Source organism: Heliangelus exortis, chromosome 1 (genome assembly GCF_036169615.1).
Source record: "Heliangelus exortis chromosome 1, bHelExo1.hap1, whole genome shotgun sequence".
NCBI lineage: Eukaryota > Metazoa > Chordata > Aves > Apodiformes > Trochilidae > Heliangelus > Heliangelus exortis.
In genome coordinates this window covers 47,959,245-47,981,741 of record NC_092422.1, presented here as the reverse complement: position 1 = coordinate 47,981,741, position 22,497 = coordinate 47,959,245, and positions in this window count along the sequence as shown.

Sequence of the window (22,497 nt, the reverse complement as noted above, 5' to 3'; positions counted from 1 at the left end):
TGGCAGAAGAGGTATGTGAGCTGCACAGTTGGATATGCAGGCAGAAGCCAAGGACATGGACTGGGTGTCTACAACCACCTCATGTAGCAGTGTCTGACTCATATTTGTCACTGAATTGTACCCATAGAAAGAGAAAATCCTCAAGAGCATAAAAGAAGGAAAAAAGCACAACTTAAAACCTCTGGTAATGTGTATGCCATTGTGGAAAAGCTTAAGAAAGAATGATTATGTTGAATGCTAACAGTTCCAACTTTCCAACTCTAAAGAGGAAGACTTGGTACATCCTTTCTAAGACAAAAATAGCATTACACAAAAGAACTGACTGATTCTATCATAGGTTTCTTTTCTGAATGGAAGCAGTTTATGTTTTGTGATTTTTTTTCTATTTAGGTCACAGGAGGGATAATGAAAGTGTCACTGATTGGACTTCTTCTGAAAATAGACCTGGAATTAAGTTCTGCTGAACAAAAATGGTTGAACCAGAGGAAATGCCTGGGAAAATCTGAAATGTGAAAAAGAAGCTAAAAAAATTCACATGGAGAGTAAAAGGAATTAAAGTCAATCTGAGAGTTCCTGACTCCACCTGCCGTTCCTCCCTCCTCTCCCTCGCCGCCCCCAAAAGAAAAAAAAAAAAAATGTCTTTGCTGAAACAGTATTCTGAGTGGCATCTGCTTTACTTGTTTACTGGATATATATTTCATGCTTTGTCAAAGAAATTTCTCTGGGTAGCCAGAAAGGCTGAATTCCTTGTTTGCCTTGTTTGGACTGGAGCAGAATGCATCAAAGCAAATCCCAGGATAGCAAACCAGGGAGCACCACTCCTGAGGAGCCACTCACTAAGACAGAATATGTTTCATAGACTCATAGAATCATAGAATATGCCAAGTTGGAAGGGACTCATCAGGTTCATCAAGTCCAACTCCTGTCCCTGTGAAGGGCATCCCAAGAATCACACCATGTGCCTGAGAGCATCATCCAAACTCTTCTTGAAGTCAGGCAGCCTTGGTGCTGTGACCACTTCCCTGAGGATCTTGCTCCACTGCTCAACTGCTCTCTGAGTGAAAAACCTTCTCCTGATATCTAACCTAAGCCTCCTCTGATTCAGCATCTTACCATTTTCTGGGGCCTGCCTTTTAGTCATGGGAATGAAGAAATCAGTACCAGTAATGTGGGAAGCATTTTCTGTAGAGTATTATGGAAGAGCTGAACAAAAGCAAAAATATAGTGGGATGCCTAAGAAGGGAACAGATGAGTTGCCAAACTCCAGTTTTCAAGAGGCTTTTCCTAATGATGAAGATCGTAGATGAAGTGTGCAATTTTTTTTTTCCAATCAACACAAAACACTGAAAGCTGATAGATTGAGAGCAAGATGCTGTATGCAGAATGCTTTTCTGCACTTTTCCTCATCTGTTCTGGTGGATGGATTTTGAATTTTCATGAGTTATCTTGTTCAACTCGATGTTCCAGTGAGACTGGAGATTAATTTTCTTTAAGTAAAAAATTTCTAGGAAAATCTGGCCCACTGTGTGTATTTTCTCTAGCTGGCCAAGGAAGCAGAGTCAAAAAACTTCTGCAGTGAAGCAAACAGATAAAATAGGCAGCAAACAAACTGCTATTTAGAAAAGATATTTTTCCAAAGAAAACTGGTCAAATAGCTAACAAAGATGAGCTGCAGAAAAGACTGACAAAGTTGAAAAATAAGACAGTGATAGACCTACTAGAAAAAGATCTACTCAGTTTTACTTTTGGACCACCCAAAAAATTTACATGAGATCAGGCTTTTTGCAACTGCTATCTATTTTTTGCAAACTAAGACCTTGCTGGAGCAGGTTTAGTTTTCAGTGAATCAGTTTTAAATATTTAGGTAGAACTGGAATTCTACTTGAAGCTGACTGAAAATAAGATTAAGTCACTCTGAGATGTGAAATTTGCTAAGCTACAAGCCTTAGAAATACTGCCCCATAACAGAAAATTATTTTGGCTTTTTGAGTAAGTAGACAAATCATATTAAATTTTATTTGGGGAACAAGGAGGTAACATTAGTGAAAGCATAATAGCTGAGCGTTGGTAAGTGATGAAAATATATCTACAAAAAGGGCTGTTAAAAATATGGAGTTCATTAGACCTGAACATCATTACATTTCAAGAAATGATACAGCGGAAAAAAATGGGGGACCACTGACTGGCCAAGAAATTTCCTCTGACGGAATATGGGAATATGTAGAGACATCTTGGAAAGATTAAAAGATATTGAACAAGTGTGAAAACTGAAAGGTTCAGATCCTGCTTAGTTAATGAGATAGTTCATAATAACTATGAGAGAAAACCATTCAGTTGATCATACCTCGAAAGAGCAAAGATAGAACATGGTCTGTCTGAAAAATCATATTTGAAAGGAAATTAAGCAGATAAGATCAACTGTATTGTTTCCTCTGGGATCTTCAGTGGGATGTCTGAGTATCTTACTATATGCTGGAGATTGTCCAGTCCCTGGCACAGCCACAGGAAGACACCCATGGTACAGCTGATATGAACACCCTGTGTGCTACTCTACTCCCACTCTATGAGTTTGAGTAACAAAATCTATCAGCTCCCCTGTATGAGGTACTAAAGATCAGCAAGGGCTACATTTCTCAATGCCAGGATGCCAACAAGTCACAGAGTGTTAGAAAACCCTAGATAATTTTAAAAAGGGAATATAATTGTAAAGATTGCAAAAAGAAAAAAAGAAATGTTTTCTGATTTCTTTCTATGATTACCTCAATTCCTTCTGAGTGAGGAAGCAAGAAACAGCTGCTGAGCTGGATATAGCTAAAAACTCCTTCTAGTTGCTATCAGTCATGTAGCTACTGCTGAGAATCTTGCATTTTCACCTCCAGTCAGGAATTACAGCTCTCTGCCATGCAAGAAATGAGTTGGCAGTACTCAGCAGCACATTTCTGCTTATCCCATCTTACTGATAGCAACACACCAAACACAGGGTAATCCAAGAGGGTGTCATGTTAGGGCAATGCCCTAGATATCATAGACATCATCATTTTAAGAATGAAGACAAGCTGGCTTGTAAGAGAGGAATAAAAGATTAAGAGCATGTAGCTGTGTTCTGGGTTGCCCCCTGCCACCCCAATAGTTATGTGTTGGTGCTCCTTTTGTGGGGCCACAAACCAAAATAAAGTGTTTCTGATATCTTTTATGAGTATATAGCATATATTTTTGTCTAAATATCTCTCTATAGTCATAATATTTTTTGTTACCTATAGAAAGAGCTTTTCATGATTCAGTTTGTAGAAAATAGCAAATGTCAACATGGTATTTGTCAGTGGGTTTTTTTCTTTGTTTGTTTTTTTCTTCAGTCAGATAATCTTATGATTTTCTTGGATCCAGATAGCTCTTCCTCAAATGAAAACTGCCCTTTTTTTTAGTAGGCAATCCCTTCGATCACAGGGAAACCGGTTATGATGAACATTACTATTTAGAGTGAGCAAGGGTGTTGCAATCTTGTCCTTTGATGTGTATCTTCTCTACAGCTTACTGAAAGAAAGATTTTACTGCCTTGGGAAAAATGATCAGAGGAAAAAAATTTTAATTGTGTATATTAAATTCTTCATGATATAGCTAAGGAAGAAAGTAAATTTTCTAGCATTATTCCCTCTTTATATGTTTAATAAACACAGAATTTCGTCATGGGTTTTGTTTGGAAGGTTTTTTTTTAATCAGTTCTTGATTATAATGTATTTAGTTGATACAGTAGTTATTAAAGTCCATAATAAGTGAAAATGTTGATGTTTTCTAATTGACTAACCAGAGAAAAGGCAATAACCATTAGAGTTAAAGCTCCCACACTGGCAGAAAGGATGGCAGATATTCTGGAATGTGCCAGTACTTCAGTTAAATTGAAATGTAAAGAGTGCAAAAGAAGCTTTGTTAGGTTTTCAAAAAGCTTGCACTTGGGTTCATACCCAGCTGCAATGGCACAGTGCAGTACTGTCTATTATTTGTGCCAGTTTCAAGGCCATTGAAACCAAAAACATCCCTAATATCATTTGGTCTGCAAAATGAATCCATCAGTCAAATGAATGTCTTCTCTTCTTGTTATGAAGACAGTACAGTGAGAGCATTTGCTAATTCATTTCCTTCTGTTCTTCCTTTTTGCCTTTACACTTCTTCTCCTCTTTCCCCTTTGTTTTATACCTGAAACCTAATAAAGCTCAATGTGATAAAATTAAGTGTTTACAGACATTACCTTCAAATTACACACTCCATACCCCAACATCTAACATGGCAGATTTCTGGTTTAGTCATTAGACTGACTGGTGATCTGTGTATTATTATGCCTTTTATTAAAGAAGACTCTGTCTCCAAGCAAGAGAATTGGAATGGGAGAGATATAGTTTGAACTCTAGAGAGTTAGCTGCAACTACTAGGACAGTGACTCAAATATGTGAGTGGATTTAGCTGGGTCAGGTCTAACCCACTTGCTTTTCCTCAAGTCTGCCATTCCCATGGGACTGTGCTGAACAGAATTACACTTGTTCCTGAGCAGATGAGGTTTCCTGTCAAGCACATAAAACACAGCACACACAATTTTCAGCTCAGGTTCACAATTACATACACTGGTAGGGCTCTATTTACTCATATTTTTTCCCTTCATAGGTGAGCAGAGCTAGAAACAGATCATTTGGTGCCAGTGACTCCCTGTTCCAAAAGGCATCACGCCAGCAAAGAACAATTTTGAGTTGCAATTGTATCTCATTGGTTTCAGTGAAGCCTCATTTGTCATAAAACTGGAAAATTCAATTTCAAATGAAGCTAAAGAAACTCTGTCAATGAAAAATTCAAACGTACTGTTGTACACAGTAGGGAAAGATGTGGAAAAGAAAACTCTGCAGTTCATTGGGTGGTATAGTAAGGATTTTAGGATGCTGAAAAAGCAATCACACAGTTATAATATAAAGAAATCTCAATATTTTAATCTGCTTCAGATAGGGGATAGACACAAATCTGTAGTAAAATCTTAGGGTTACATCAGGTGCAGTAATGTAACCTTTTCTGAAATACTACCAAAATACTACAAGCAGTTGCTCAGGAAGTTATGAATAATCTACTTCTGCCCATAGATGGCTGATGATAATGGTAGGTTAGTTTTCCCATGGTTTGGTGTGGTTTTCAATATTATTATCGTAAATTGGAGTCTGTTAATAATTTAAAAACCAAATTACACCAAATTAAACCAAAACAAAACCCATCTAACTCTTGCTGGTCAGATTTAGTTTGTTTTAATGGTAAACTTCAGTTGTGGCTTGAGTGGATTCCAGCCATGTTCACTGTAACATTTCGTATGAAGCCTGACATCAAGAACAACCTAAAGTGTGAGCAAGCTTTAGATTGTAAGCTTTTAGCTTTCAACATTTAGATTTCAGCTAGCAGGGCAAGAAGGAATGTGTGTGTGTCTTTCTGTTAGGACATATTGTAATCTTATATTCAATATACTCATCTGACGTGTGATTTTAGAAACAAACAAACACTGTTGTTGACAAAATAAATACTCTAAACTAGGAAGCTATGAGGTGGGATCTTATTCTTGCTTCTGGGTAATTGGGATATGTTGTATGCTCTCTTCTGTTTTCTTCTGTATTTATTGAATACTAAGTATGTTGAGACTCTGATCTTCTGTTGCTATGTCATATAAACGATTGTATTTATTTAAATAAAAACCATAAATATTTATGTCCCATATAATTCAGTTTGATGAAACTAATTCCCAGCTCATATTTACATTCACATACTTGCATAACAAGCACGGTGAAAGTCAATGAAAATCATAAACTTTTCTGTATATGTACTTTATTACTGCTGTGGGAAAAATGATCAGAGGAAAAAAGTACATTAAAAACTGCTATGTGTATATGTACTTATACACATAGAATAAAAAGTGAGTTTGTATTTTGAACATAATTTTTCTATTATTACTTCTAAACCATGTAATTTTGAATTTTAATTTTACTCACAGATGATTTGTTAGTAGTTGAAGGGGAACAAGTGCTCATTTGTGTGAGAGGCAAGGGTGAAGAAGTTGATAGGAAAAAGTAACCAAAGAAGATACCTATATTAATATATTTTCTCTGGTTATCTGCAGTTTGGACACACTACTGTAAAAAAACCAAACAAAACCAAATCAAAAAACCAATCTAAATTAAGTTGGATTAAAGGCTGATTTGTTTGGAAAGGTTGTCTACCTTTCTTTTCCCTGCAGGTAAAAAAAAATGTTGATTAAATATATTGAAACAAAAATCTTGCCAGTTCCAATGTTCTTTAGAGGAAATCATCTCTGAAATTGTATGACTTGTTTTTTTCAGAACACCCCTAAGTGATACAATTGGGAAATCCCATCTGTGCATGTCATCTGCTGCCTGTTAAATTCACTCAAATTCGATTGGGTTATATCTATCAACTTAAGGCTTAAAGAAATTTCTGAGGAGCAGGTTAACCTTAATATCAGTTACAGGCAATAATTTAAATTATCATTGTTCTTAGGGCACTAGGACAGATTATTTTATAGGAATATTTTAGGTTTAGTCCTGTTAATACTGAGTTATAGTTTAAAAGCAATAGATTTGGAAAGGTACAAGGTCAGCGTAGTTACAGATGGGCAATAAGACAATCTTCTCTGCAAGAGAACAAGATAGAAATCTCTGATGGGATTAGTGTATTTCAAGTATTTCAAAATACATTTAATAACTTTTAGTTGCTTAATTAAAGTATAAGATCAGATATCTTATTACCCACTGAAAAGATATAATTGTTTCCAAGTCAGGAGAAGTCCAAAGATGAACCTCTGGGGAAAGGAACAAAACCATTACTTACTGATTTTATTGAACAGGCAACAACCAGAGTCAGCAGCTAATTGGCTGATAAAACTCCTTGCACCCTCTGAGGTTGAACCATCTTCTTCTTCTGGATAAACCAAAATGGAACTTCATGGCAGACTCTTATTTCTAAAATTGGATGAACCAAAACTTAGGTGCTGATTGACTGGAATGTATTTATTTGTAGATATTAGATGCTATCAAATCAGAAATTTGAACCTTCTCATGACACTGAGGTTACATACAAAGTGCTGGGCCAGGTAGCCTTCTATTTTTATTGTCTTTTCAGATTGTAATAGCCATGAAATGTTAAGAAAAAAAATAATTAGAAGGCAGAAATGGATCTCTTCACATTCTCATGATGTTTTTCTGAATTGCCGAAGGATCATATGACAAAATAATTTGTTAACTTTTTAAATACATGTTAAATATAATATTAAAATATATATGTATTAAAACATTAAAACAATGAAGTTTTAAGACATAATACCAGATTATGAGTAGATAGTAACAGTGCCACCAAATTGTAAAAGGCAAAACAGCTAAGCATAGAGTGAATGAAGGCACGTAAAATAGATTTCTCTGTGGAAAAATTGCTCTGTGTATTTCATCCACCTAAAGGATGACTTAAAGGATGACTTATGGAAGATTATGTTGACTGATTATGGAAGATTATATTGATTATGGATAAAATATATATTTGTGCCATATAAAATATGGATAAAATATTTTTATTATAATTTTTGATTGAGAGGTGTAAAATATGAAATAGCAATTAATTCAAGTTGACTGGACTTCATTTCCAAAGGGCTCTCAAGATATATTAAATATAATATACTGAAAAAGCACTATAGTGAAATTTATTTAAAATAAACCTGCACACAGTTTGATTAACAACAAAAAAATGTAAACATCTACATCAAGCTATGTACTGCTCTGGAGGGAAGTTAAACAGTCTTGAAGCTCACCCAGAAGGATGTCAGAGATGTAATCTGAGGCATAGTAAGAGGTCTCCCTCTGCAGAGGCCTTTGAAAGAAAATGTGTTTCCTCTCATTCTCTCAAGATTATACAATATTTAGAAACAGTCAGCAGTTCTAGCTTTAGTACTTCCAATTGTTCCCTGATGTGGGTTACCCATGTGTTATTTAAGACATGAAATGCTTGTATAAAAAAACTCTGAAACAAATTTTCAAGATAAAAAGTCGCTAATGTATGGAGATTGAACTGTACAAAAAATTCAGCCTGAAACTGAAAATACTTAGAACTAGTCTTTTACTTTTTGACACCTGAATGTATTAGACTGTGGAACAGCCTCTCAAGGGAAGCAGTGAAAACTCAAATACTTGGTATTTTCAAAAGTAGGTGAGTTTGTAGTAGATGTATTACAGCAAGCAATACAGCTTGAACAAGTAGAAAGGCTAAATAAAAGTCAACCAAAATGCTACCCTGTAAGCTTGGGAAGTTCAGTTTTTGGTCCCAACACATATCTTTTGCTCAACTAAGAGCAAATAATGTGTTCCTGAGACTACAGTGATGAGTTTTGCAGTTTCAAAATAGCCTGGATATGATAAACCAAATCAAACAGTGCAAAGAGCCTCTTTACACATTTGAATAAAACATGGAGAATCTTGCAATTTCATTTCTTTCATTCCCTCTGGGTCCTACAAGACTTCTTTTCGTTGTTTGCCCACACCAAAAACCTTGATGTTCCCTTCTGTTCTCCTGAGTTTGTGATGCTTTGAGAACCCATTCATGAAAAATTTCTCAAATGTGGGCTTCCAAGAAATGAACTTTGGCATTCCCATAGTTAGGACCTTGGAAACTTCCTCTATCTGAGAGATAGAGAAATGGAGAGCAATGGGGTTCACCACTGGCACACTTCTCCAGGACTTTTCTTCTACAGAATGAATATCAAATGAATGTGGCAACATAAGTAAGTTGAATAGTTATTTAATATAATTAATTTAGGTGTGACTTGGGAGTGTCACTGTTTCTCTACAGAGAGGCTTGTATGGGAGCAGAGCCATCAGTTTCTTTTTCCTGACAGCGGTTTTTCTCACATGAAAGTATCAGCAGTTTCCCTGTGGTGAGCTGGACTGACAGATCTTGCCAACTAGCCAAGACTTCTACAATTGTTTGACTTTTTTTATGTGTAATGTACCACCCCCCTCGGCTGCATCCTCAACCTTTTTACACCTATTTTTTCTTAGTCACCCACAAATGTCCTCTCCTACAATTCAGATAGGATTGAAACTTGCTTACAGAAGTTTTAACAACAGCAATCAGCTTGGAGTTCTCTCATACACTGGTAATATAGAATACATCACTTCATAAGTCATCCCTGGTTAACTTCTGCAAAATCTCACCATCCCTAATCCTAAATATCTGGCTCTTATGCTTTGTCTCTCATAAGATATTGCTGCCAATGTCTTACTTAATGCCTTCAGCTGAAACTCTGACAGCATCAACAAAAAATAACAATTTGAATGGCTTGTCCATATATTAGTATATCATAGGCAGCCTTAGGTGTCCTATCAGACTCACCAAACGATGCATTCTGTAGTAGAAGCAACAGACTTCAAAGCTAAATACAAGCTGAAGACAGCTGCTCAGTCTGATTTGTATTGATTCCTCTTTAGATTTGTGCCAAATTACTGGGTAACAGTAGCAGAAAAAAAAAAAAATTAAAAAATTCCTTTCCCTTTTTAACAACTCATTTTTATATGTTTTGTTTGGTTCCTTCTTCTGCTTGATCCCACTATCAGCTGCATTACTTATTCCTGCCTTGTGCTGGCTTTAGCATTTTGTGTGATGGCAGCAAAGTCAATTCTTTAACCTGGTCAATCCTCACCCTGCAGCCTCTCTTATTTCTAATTTTCTGCAAAGTTAGGGGTTTATTTTAATTTTAATGAGGTGAATCAGTTTATCTTGTAATCAAATTAACACCAGCACTTGTTCTGAGTAGGTTGGAGAGGTGGGGGGTAGTGCAGATTGAAGGGCAAAGCAAAATTTTCTCCTTTGAGAGAGGGAAAGCTGTAAGCTTCAGACCATGCTGCACAACCATATCCTGAAGTGCAGGCAACTTGCTTTTTCCTCCCGGAGTCAATAGAAACGTTCCTGAAGTTTAGGGTTTAACTTTTGCCACGTATTCAGAATAAATGTAAGAGGTAAATGGTGCATGGAAGAGGTAGCTAAAAAAATAGAAGCCAGCTTTCTGTTGATTCCTTGTGTCTCAAGGTTCTTAGTCTTTATCTTGATATTTGTGGGTAAAAGTAACCTGAGACAAAGCCTGAAGCACATGCTTTTACCTCCCTTTTCTGTGTTCTGTAAAACTAGGCAAAACCATTCCTTTCAAAACCCATTTTTGCCTTCTATTTCTCATCGTCATCCTGCCTTTCAGTTTTCTTGGAGCATTGTGATTTTCTAACTCTTTTTTTCTTTTTTTTCCAGGGAGGAAAAATGGATAGATTAAGTAAGTATTTGGTTTTGTTCTCTATTTTCAGTTTTCTTGTATTGGTTAGTGGACAAAAGAAATAATGATAAGATAGGAGCTAGCTATTCAGTAGGTATATGAAGAAGTTCTGTAATACCTGAAATAATTAATACAGAAAAAGCCATTTTCACTTAGTTCACAAGGACTTGGTGTTTTACACCAGTATATATTCATATCAAAATTTTATACTTTCTTTGAAACAAATGCCATGAATTCCGATTTATGGTGATAATTAAAGAGAACTAAGAAAGTACATGTAAGGGTTGGGGTTTTTTTAATCAAATGAACATTAAAAAAAAATTAATAGTCAGTTGGTTCCATGAAATCAGCAAGCTGAATTTTCTTTTCATCAAAATATCTTGTGAGGTGAATAATTGAATATCTTGTGAGGTGAATAATTGTTCTTAACATAGTGAAAGCCTAAGAAAGGTTTGAATCAATTTTTATTTCAATATTATTGTAGCTTAAGCTTAGTCAGAAATATGAGCAAGTGCTCTAGGGTGATACTAAAATTCTGGTGCATTCTGTTGCCACTCAAACGGGTGCTGCTCTGCCCCCTGGCCCGTCCTGTTCCATCAACAAAGAGCTTGTTTTTTCTTCTGGAAGCAGCTTCCTGCTTTTCATGAAAGCACTTCTTTCAGCTAGCACCTTAATATTCCTTTTTCTGAAATAATCTGTATAGAGTGTGGAGTTCCTTTGAACAGCAGAGAGAAGCCATACAGAGAGCAGGACTGGGAGAAGAAGAGAGATAGCTGCCATCTGCCACTTCAGCTCAACTGAAGCAAATTGAAAAGGCTCTTCAGCACAAGTTCTTCTTTCTGTTTATTTGTTGAAGCCCATCTTAAGGACTAAGAAACAAAACCTCTTCTGTTAAAAATGTGTTTTTTTTCTGACAGGGTATCTCACTTTTAACAATTGGACGGGGATAGTTTTAGGAAAACAATGTACAGTGTGTAATACTGTGTAGCTGGGATTGGGAGCAACAGATGAGATCCACAGCCCATCACTATTATTCAATACAATTTAAAGGTTTGCTAAGTTGTTTAAAAACAAATGCAAAAGCTCCATATTTTCAATTTGAATGCTACAATAATGTGCAGGAAAAGTAGTCCTGTAAAAGCAGGCAATATGCTGTTAGGGTTAATACAATGTGTGAGTGCTCAGAAAACTCTGCAAATGCTTGCATTAACCTACATGAGTAGACCTATTGTAATTATTATCCCTAGAGCAAGAAGGAACACAGAATATATTTATGGCTTTGCAAAAACACGATGTGTTTAGGACTTCAATAAGTCACTAGCTGCAGTCATTGTGTGAATCTTTTGTCTCTGTGAGTCACAAAAGACTAAAATCTCTGAAGGCAAGGCTCAGCCTCATTTCATAGTGTTCTGGAAAAACTGTAGTTTTTACATCATTATCCTTTTCATACCTGTACTTCAGATATGGAGAAAGGAAAGCTAAAGGAAAATCTTGGACAAATGTATGGGTTCAGAAAATAGAATAATGAGATGTAAAAAAGTAATAATGATTTGCAGGAAAGTGCCTAAGAAGCATGATGGTTTTGGTGTATGCATAATCAATTTAGAGTCAAAGAAACATCTGGATAAACCTGCACATATAACAAATAATTAGCATTAGCTGTAACAGTTATGGAGGCTAAAGGGAAAGTTTTAAAATTGGACATCTGTTTCTTAGCTGGTGAAATTTACCTGTTTAGTTCATAAAACGCTTAATGGAACATGCAATTTTTAATGTAATGTTTAACCCAATAAACATCTCCTTTCTCTTATGCTTCAGGAGACTGTACCCACAAAATTGGCAGAAGTTTTAGAACTATATTCTCAATATGATGGTTAGCATTAAACAGAATTTGAAATGCAGAAAAAAATAATAAGAAACTATACCATATAAGCTCTGATGATGTATTATACTGTGACCTTAAAACCATGGCTACCTCCAGAAAACATAGAAATCATAGGAACAGTCTTAAAATGATTGAAAAAAAATTGAACTCATTATATATTGGTTACAAATATTCCAGGCAATATCTCTCTATCTAGGTATTTTGAGAAGGCTAATATGTAGAAAACACTTCATCTGCTTCCCTTTTTTGTTATATATGGTTTCATTATCTTTTGAGACACTGTGACCAAGAAGAAATATAAGATATGTTATATCTTAAACATTCTGAAAAGTTATGTTTTGTTTAGTTTTTAACTTTTTTTCTTTATTTTTTTCCCAGTGCAATTCTTCCCTCATGGAGCCAGGAAGATTAATTTCTCAGAGGAATATTCTCTTCGCTTGTAATTTAAATATATTTTATCATGCTATTTTTGAGAGAGCAAAGAGCTTTAAAAACTGAAGACAAAATACGGCCTATCTTCATCTGTGGGATGAATTCACTTTCAGAAAAATGTCTGAACAGAGGAAAAAAATTACTGTTTTTAAGGTAGTCATTTGTGAGGCCCTATGCATGCACATGTAAGAAATTTGGAGTTTGAACACATTGCTATCTAAATAAAGAATAACTCTAGAAGTTTAGAAATATTTAGACAGTGTGACAGCATGTATATTCATTGAGTGGGGAAATGAATTGCATTTGTTAAGAGATTTTATGGTCATAGATAGCTATAAAATAAAAGAAGGAAAAGGAAGGAAAAATTAAATGAAATCAAATCATTAATGGGCACCATTTGTATTAGATTATGCACTTTTAGAATATTATTGGTACAATATATGCAATCCAATCTGTGTTTCTCATTTCATATCAGCAACTGTGAATAAATTCCTTCAATAATATGAATAGCCTCATACATCTAATTAGGAAAACCTGCACAGAGTAAGTGTTTGCATTTGATTGATACAATGCTCTCCAAAAGAGAACTCAAGCTCTTCTACAGACATTGAAGTCAATCCATTCAGGGCTACATATATAAAGCTACAATATAAAGTAACAATTTTTGCTACATTGAAGTTAGGAACCTGACAATTTTTCAGGTAAAAGATATAGGTAACAATAATATGGTAGGAGCTAAGTCTGAATAGCTAGCAAGTCATTGTGGACTCAGTAAAACTTGAAAATTAAACACATGGAGAAATGTCTCTTAGTCACAGCACACAACAGGGAAATGGGAATTTTCCTTTTTTACTGTGAAATCATTGAAATGAAAATTGGTTAAAACTTTTCAGCTTAAAGGATGACAGTAATTTCTGTGAAGTATTTGCTAAGTATTTTACTCAAGTGGTAGAAGAGGCTTGACACACAGAGCTGAATTTACAAAGAGCTCTTAGTTTTGATTTAACTCATTTTGCCATGGTCTGTGTAGGTATTGTAATTCAGTTTCAAAAGCAACCAACACAAGCCATGGCTCAAGTCTTTAAAAACAACCTACTTAGAAATTTTAACACTCTGTCTAGGTTTTTCAAAGTACTCTGCCAGCATGAGGTTCAGAGGGAAGTGGTGGGTGACAGAGGTCAGAGATTACCTCCTGCAGGAGACTGAGGCAACCATCTGCCAGCCAGACAAGCAGACAGGAGTTTTGTTGCATTGCAACATCTGGGATGTTCTTTATCAATGGTAAGTGAATGGCTGAGGAGACTGGGGAAGGTACCCAATGCATGGGAAAGGTAACTGTTTCACCTATCTTCTAAAAGAGGAAAAGGGATGATATATGGTGTACTAGAGGGTGGTCCTTTGAGAAAAAGACCTTCCTTTTGGTGTCTGGGAAAATCAGGGAGCTCTGGAAGTGATAGCTTGTCTAAACAGTTGTGGACAGCCTGCCCTGTGAGCAACTAGCAACGTGCCCATGTGACTGTAGACAGAAGACTCAATATTCTTCTTTGTCTGCCATTTTTCAGGACACATACAGACTGCTCCATGCAGTTCCTCACCCAGAGTAATTAAGGCATTGTCGGACTGGGGCAAACCTGAAGGATGGACACCAGCATGGCTGGGAGCAGATTATTTGCTCTGTGAGCAGAAGCTCAGAATATAACTGAAGTACAAATATATGTAATTAACTCCTATTTAAATAGTGTTCCAGAAAATTTTTAACTAATCCAAAGTGATGAAATTTCTCTTGACTCATTAAAAATGCTTATAAAAATATTTATTCAATATTTAGATCATGAAATGGTTACAGTGTTGTTGGTCCCTGTGGATCCCTGAGTACATATAGTCTGCACACACTGGGTTACAGGATGCATGTGGGATCATGGAGACCAATTGCTAAATAAACAGCACAAGGAAAGCTCTTTAATTTACGTGGAAAGTGGCTGTTTTATGTTGGGTTAATGATAAAGTTGAGCTGCTTAGAGTATAGGAACCTATCGAGTGTTTGCTACTGCTCAAATGGTTTGTTTTATAATAAATAACATCATGCCTTACAATATTAGACATAGGAATGTCTTTTTCCAGCATTAAGAGCCTTTTAATTTCAGCAGAAATCGGATGAGAGCTTTGGAAGGACCAATATCCAAAGTTTTTATATGAATCACTGACAATTTGTTTATCAATTTACATATAATTAGTTTTCATGCAGAAGTTCAAAAATGGACCGCACGTTTCACACGTGGGTCAATAACTCCTTTTAATAGTTAAAATGAATTGCCTAGGTCAAGCATTTGAGCCTGAAAGGTCAAACTAGCAAAAAACCAGAAAGACATTTCTTTTCTTTTCCTTCAGCAGTTTCTAGTTAAAACCCAAACAGCCATAGATTATTGCACACGACTTTGTCACTTTGCATGCAATTAAGAAGATATTTATGGATTGTGATATAAAAACTCCATGTGGGGCTAACACACATCCTGAAAATGTCGTAGGTAGTTCCTCTTCATGATTTATTATGGCTACCAACAGTTTACCACACTGAGCTGTGGTTTGCATTGAACACCAACTGCCATCTGTTCTGATGTATTATCTGCTAACATCATTGCCTCCAGATACAATAACACATATAGTTAAGAGTGGCAAGGTATTTCCTGTTTGTGATATCCCAAACTTGTGAAATGATTAGGAGAAGTAGCAGGAGGTTAGGTGGAACTGAATTCTAATTGGTCTGTGAATTCTAATGTGAATAAATAAAGCAAAAATACCAAAGATCTGAAAAGTATCTTAATTTGTGCTTCAAAAGTTTTTGTAGATTTCTGAGTTTTGGCTGGAAAACAAAATGTCACTATTAAATGAGAGTTTCACAGCTGTGTTATCTGATTCAACTTAACAAACAAGTCTTTTCTTACAAGTGTAAAAAGACTGTAAGACTTGCATGATACTTTCAGGTTTGGTTCCATGTTTTTATTTAATCAATCTATAATGGTGTTAGAGTTACTTCATTTCTTAATGATTAGTTAACACAAAATGTAACCAGTTTGCTGTGAATCACAAGATATTCTTGACCAAGCCAGAGGCAATGAAGCAAGCTTTGTCTACCCTCAGGCCAAAAACCCAAAGTGCTGGTAACATGGATCAGAGATTTATGATTTTTATTTTTCTTGTTTTGCTTTAGGCTTAAGCTGTCTGTAAGTGGCAGGATACTGTGCTATAGTGAAATAAGTGATTAGGATTTATCATTTTAAATTTTCCTTGAAATTTAGTAGGCATTAAGGATGTGCACTAATGAATAAGATAGAACTACTCAAAAATTAACACTACACAGAAAAAAAAAAAAGTATTTCCTGGGAGCATCACTTCCTAACTCTGTAACCACCTCACCTGCACAGCTAGACTATTTCTTTGAGGATGTTATAGTAGTAACACCCACGAACATCTGGGTCTGCCATATATTGGTGGAGCTACTGTGCACTCTTACCTGTAATTTATCTGAAGTCATGTTGGAATACGAAAACTCCTTGAAAATTCCTGAACAAAATATGCGCAAAAGCAGTGGTAATCTAAACTCAGATTATAGAATTCTCCACAAATTCTGGGTCTCATTTTGGCCATCTTGCTGCCTTTTCAGTGGAATAGCTTTTCACTTTTTTTCAGGCCGCTGTTAGTAACCCAGCTGGCTATTTCTTCTGTGTGCATGAGCCTGTGATTCTTCTATATTTAGAGAAATAACCCCCCCTTCTCTCGTTTTAATAAATTTTAGGGTTTTTTTTTTTTAGTGAGAGAAATATGTGCATTTTAAGAAGGAGAATCCATAAAGAGAAAAACTAATATTTTATGGGCTAACGTCAAAGAAAAGCGTATGAAAATTTAATACTTGCATAGCTTGCTCTAGTAAACCACCTTTCTGTATTTTTTTGGTTTTCCTTTGTATTTAATGGTGCAATAGAAAATGATAGTGTAGCCTATTTACGTTGTCAACCTAAAATAAAAATAAATGGAGCATGCAAATTCAGGTTTTCATAGCAATAATAGTTTACCAGTATTGTAGACCTGAAGTGTTTGCAACTGCTGACTGGTCTACTATTCCCTTCAATGAGTAGCTTATGCATTGATGAGTTAATGGCTCTCTGTAGCTGTTATGGTTACTGACTGTAATGGAACAAATCAGCTCATTTACAATTTAGTATAGTTTTCCAACAGTTTTTCACAGCTGAAAAGTTTCTGGTCATTAAGAATTAAGAGTTTCAGCTTTTTTACAATAGTTATTAGTTTCTGATAGGTTACTTGCCTGTAAGATCTGGCTGTATTCCCCTCTGTGATCTTGGAGACCTTTCTCTCTGTTCTCCCTGTCCCCATCTGTACTTATTGCAAATAGAACTTGTTGAAAAAGCAAAAACTGGTTGTTCTCCTTTGTCCCTGATAAATTAGAGCTAAGTACACTTCATTAGTCTTGTCTCCTTTAGGTTGCTTTTAAATTTTATAAATCTATTCCTATATATATTTATGTATATACAACCAATTTGACCCTCTTAATCATGAAGGTGTTAACTACAGTCTTAGCTGGTTAGCTAACTAGCTTAGTTAGCATCTCCAGCTAAACTAAGTAAATACAAAAGAAGGCTTTTGCTTTAACTTCAGAACCAAACCTTCAAAACCAAGTAATTTTTCAACGTGGGAACTGCAAAGGATGTGGTGAGAGGCATGACAATGACAAGGAGGAGAGCACTGTTCCCACTGGGTCTGATCACTGCTGGCCGTTGTCTCCAGGAGGACAAGGGGTTTCAGTTCAGCTGTATTACATAGAGGTCACATCCCACTGAGCCAGAAGGAAACCTTTTACAACCTCTGGATAGATATTAAGACACTGAATAAAAGCTAATACAGTGGTAGAGATGAAAATGAGAAAATGGGCATTTTAACTTGCAGCTGAGAGTAGCACGGTGGCAACTATTGTTTGATTTTTAATGATGAAGGAACTGATGCATGGACAATAACCTGGACTCATGGAAGGGGTTTTCCAGAGCCATTCTCAAAGCAGGTGTATGGATATTAAAGAGTCATTCTTTTCTTTTCCTGTTTTATGAAGATTTTTATTTATTACTGTGAAGGTCCAAACCACTTCTGGTGTACATATATGAATATTTGACTTCTGTAGAGTAAATGAATACATTATAATAGCTGCAGGCTAGTAATCTACACATGGATGTTTTATAGACAAAGCAAAAATAATTTACTTTTCAAAGTCCTGAATGGTAGGAGGATACCATATTTTATAAAAAAATGGGAGAAAGAAGTTTAGGGAGTTTGTTTTTGTGTTTTTTTGTTTTTTGTTTTTTTTTTTTTTTTTTTTTTTTTTTTTTTTGCTTGCTTGCTTGTTTGTTTGTTTTTTGTTTTGTTTTGTTTTTTCTCTAAGTGAATGGCTTAACAACAGTAATGTGAAGACTTTTGTCTTCAAGTAAAAAAAAAAAAAGGCAAAAAAGTTTTGTATAAGCACTTTGATTTTTCTCTTTTGTTGAAACAATTTTGTCCATCTCCAAAAGTCAACAAAAATTTTTAAAAATACCTTATGAAAGAAATTTGCTCTAAATTTTCCAAAGGAAATAATAAAAAAAAATCTAACAAGTAAAACTTACACATTTTTTTTTTTTTGTCTCTACTCTTCACAATTTCTTAATGGAATGCAGACTGGTGCATTCATGACATGTGAATAGAACAGTTATTTTTACAAGACTCAATAAGAGTTAAGTTGTACTCTCCACACTCAGCTAGCTACTCATTCTTAATAACTGTCTGTTTTATCTGTGCTCAAAATGAAGCAAGACTGCATAAGCTAGTTCAGAGTTGCTCTTCTAATTCAAAAAAATCAGTAACTCCTAGTTCCTGTATATTTAGCTAATAAGAAAAGAATCAACAGCACATTTAGTCTAACTATTGAAAATTAACTAGTGCAGCTTGGATAATGAGTATTCTTGATGAATGTAGCATCCAACAGTTACATACAGTAATTAAATTAACAGTTGTATTTCAACAGTATATAGAAGTATTGTAACTTACTGGTTCCAGTTCCCAAAAAGAAGCTAATTTACAAAAAACCCAAATACAACTGTACATTGTAAAAGCACTGAGAAGTCAGACTATGATGCTCAATGTTTAAAACTAATTTGTCATCTGTGTACATCCTGTTTTTTATTGAGTAACACATTATATATATGCAGAACTGCATATGTTATCAGTAGTTGCCTCATGACAGCAATTTAAGGACCTCCTTGATGTGGGCTACTCCAGTAATTTAATTAACTTGGCCAGAATGCATGATTCTCAAATCAAATTTGAAGTTCAGAAGTAATCCTGAAGACCCAGTGCCACAGGAGATGAGTAGGTATTCGGTCTCCTATTTTACAGACCTAAAAAAAGAAAGTCTTTCTCTGTGTATGCACATAATGATGTATTCAAGGATACAGGAAATGTCTGACAGGGCAAGAGACACACCAGGATAGTTTTAATCACAATTTTATCCACAGGTCAATTCAAATTCCAAGGGATTATTTTAAATTTTCATCACTGAGGGTTAGATCAAATGATCATATGTTCACATGCTAAAATCACCCATACTGATGCAACAATCTGTACTGACCTCAATGCTGCCCTTATTATAGATTCAGTATTGACTGCTAGAAAGTCTTTTAAATAGCTATATATTATTTTTTAAGTCTGATTGGCTCTGTCCCACTTTCAGTGAACTTCTTTGTCCTTCACAAACAGTGCCAGGTTGTGGAAGAGAGGGAAAATAAAATTTAAGTAACAGTAGGATGTAAAAATAAATTAAATGTAGTAATGAAAAATTAAAAATGGCATTGGGAACTGTTAGATAGGAACAGACAAGAGGCACTTCAGAGGAACTTCATGGAGAAAAGTGTGTTTGAGAAGCAGGTTGATAGCCTGATGTAAAAGTTTTCATTGACTCTCAGAAAAATCTATTTAACTGTTAATATTCAATTAGGAAACTCTTACAATAACAACTATGTTTATATAAAGATAAACTTTTTTAAGAGCATGTTTGATCTGTCTGATCTCTGTGTGAGCTGGCACACTGACTCTGGACCCATTGCTGCTCTGGTTTAATAGAGGACATAGAATCATAGAATCATAGAATTGGCTGGGTTGGAAGGGACCTCAGAGATCATCAAGTCCAACCCTAGACCCACCGCTGCGGTTGCTAGACCATGGCACTGAGTGCCACATCCAGTCTCTTTTTAAATATCTCCAGGGACGGAGAGTCCACTACTTCCCGGGGCAGCCCATTCCAATGCCTGATCACCCTCTCGGTAAAGAAATTCTTTCTAATATCTAACCTAAACTTCCCCTGACACAACTTAAGACCATGCCCTCTTGTCTTGTTGAAAGTCGTCTGGGAAAAGAGACCAACCCCCACATGGCTCCAGCCTCCTTTCAGGGAGTTGTAGAGAGTGATGAGGTCTCCCCTGAGCCTCCTCTTCTTCAGGCTGAACAGCCCCAGCTCCCTCAGCCTCTATTCATAGGGTCTGTGCTCGAGTCCTTTCACCAGCCTGGTTGCCCTCCTTTGGACCTCTTATATTGTACATCAATATAAGAAAACAGATTTGTGTCTATACAGGTGCAGTCTTGCTGCACTGCCATCTGAATAGATTGGGGCCCAGATGGGCTTTTCCCTAAACACCACTGAGAAATTCTATATAGTACAAGCACAAATCCAGAGACCATGCCAAGATATCTGGTAATTACTGGCCCTAAAAAACTGAATGGATTGTAAGACTGAATTTTTGGCTTAACTGATCTTCAAGAAAAGAAAAAGAAGAAGAAAAGGCAATTAAATCCAAGTGATGGCATTTTCAAAGAACAGGCAGAACATGCAGTATTTTAAGTTTTTAGAACTGAATGACAAAACTTGTTTGAATGATAAAAGCTGTGCTCATTTTCTGTCAGGTTTCCCTAACAGAGCCATACCATAGATATTATGATCATGGAAATAAAGTGGCGATCACAGAAATAAAGGTCTTGATTTCAGTCCTTGTCAGACAACTCATTTTAAGGGACATTTGCTATGTGTTTGGCTTCTAGTAAGGAGCTGCTTTTGTCACTTGACATAGCAAAGGATTGTGTCTGTTTCTGTATCTGATAAGGTGGAGGACTTACCTTCCCAGAATTTCTGAAGCCCAGGATGTCACAGAAAGTATGGTATTACCTCCAGGTAAATTGTGCAAGTGTGTTGTACTGCAGTTTGTTTGAAGAGAATAAAAAATCAGTTCAGCATCACATGCAAGATACATTCATCTCAGCAACACTCAGAGAGTAAAATCAACTTACTGATTGCCATCTCCTTCCTGATTGCTTCATGGGAATCTGCTTTTTTCCTCTTTCACTGCCAGATTGCTGCTTCTAGTCATAGAACAACTCTCATCTGTTTCCTCTAATCCATTTTCCAGTGTACTCAACTGCAGAGCAATAGAACAAGAGGTACTAAGGTCTGAAAGTGAGGTCATGAAAGTGTCTGAGTTTTATGGATGTGCTGAATAGGAGAGCCAAGCATGTACTAGACTAACTGAAAAAGTGTGTTATGTGAAGGCCAATACAAGAAAAGGTAAATATGTCTCTTGCTCCCTCATTTCTAATTTAAGCATAGTTTAGACTCACTTTTAACTTCCACTTAAAAAATTTGCTGTAAAAAAAGCCTACCTCTCAAAATAGTTTTTTTTTGTTTTTTTTTGTTTTTTTTTTTTTTTTTTTTTGAAGAGCTAGAACATTGGCAAGGAAAAGGTTTCACAGAATCAGAAAACATCAGGGGTTGGAAGGGACCTCTAAAGAGCACTGAGTCCAACATCCTTGCCAGAGCAGGACCAAAACTTGGGTTTAATTCTGCAACTAAGATTGGGCACTGTTAAGACAGTAAAAAAATCAAACAAACCCTAAAAAGCAAATGAGCGTCTGTTGAAAGTCATCTGTGCAAGTAACAGTTTTGAAAATCCAGTTAATAGTTTGGTTTTTTTTTTTATTTTTCCTTTTCCACATGCTAAATAGCAAATTACCTTTTTTTTTTACCTTGTGAGTCCAGATCTCAGTCCACCCCAATCTACTAGCAGACTACCCCATGCAAGAAACATTCCTCCTCAAAAGTCATAAAAGCTTATGAAGCATCATAAAGACAGCTCCAGGACAGCTGGGCTAGGGGTAACATCCAGAAGTCATCAGATAAACCCAGAATCAGAGGCCACTGTCTTCTGCCTAAGTACAGGGACTTGAGGGGTAAGATGGAGACAGATCCATCACAGAAGTATATGAAAAAAATCTGAAGAAAACAGGGACAGGATAGGTGAGGTGTCCTCCAGTTAATGTCCATTCTAGGTACATATACACACCACCACAGTAAATGACTAATTATAACTAAAGACAAAGATATTAAATGAGAGCTAAGCAATGTAACAAACAAACTCCTTCTGGTGCGTCTTCTTCTTCCCACTCTTATTCCGCAAAAGTATTAAAGGACACAAAGGGAAACATAAGATAGATTTTTTTTTTTCATAAGAAAATAGCTGCTTTTCAATTCCAGAAAATTTCTTTTCCTTTTAATTAATTATGGAACAAAACTGACATCAGCTATTTTGTTGTATACTGGCTGAATTTCATATGTGTCTCAAAATAAACAACAGCTTTTAAATACAAGTCTTCAGACAGATACTGCTGAGAGATTGAAATATGGAAATCATGGAACTTAAAGGTATTGCTGCAAATCTCATGCAAGAATAGCTTGCTAATCCCTGTTTTATTCAATATA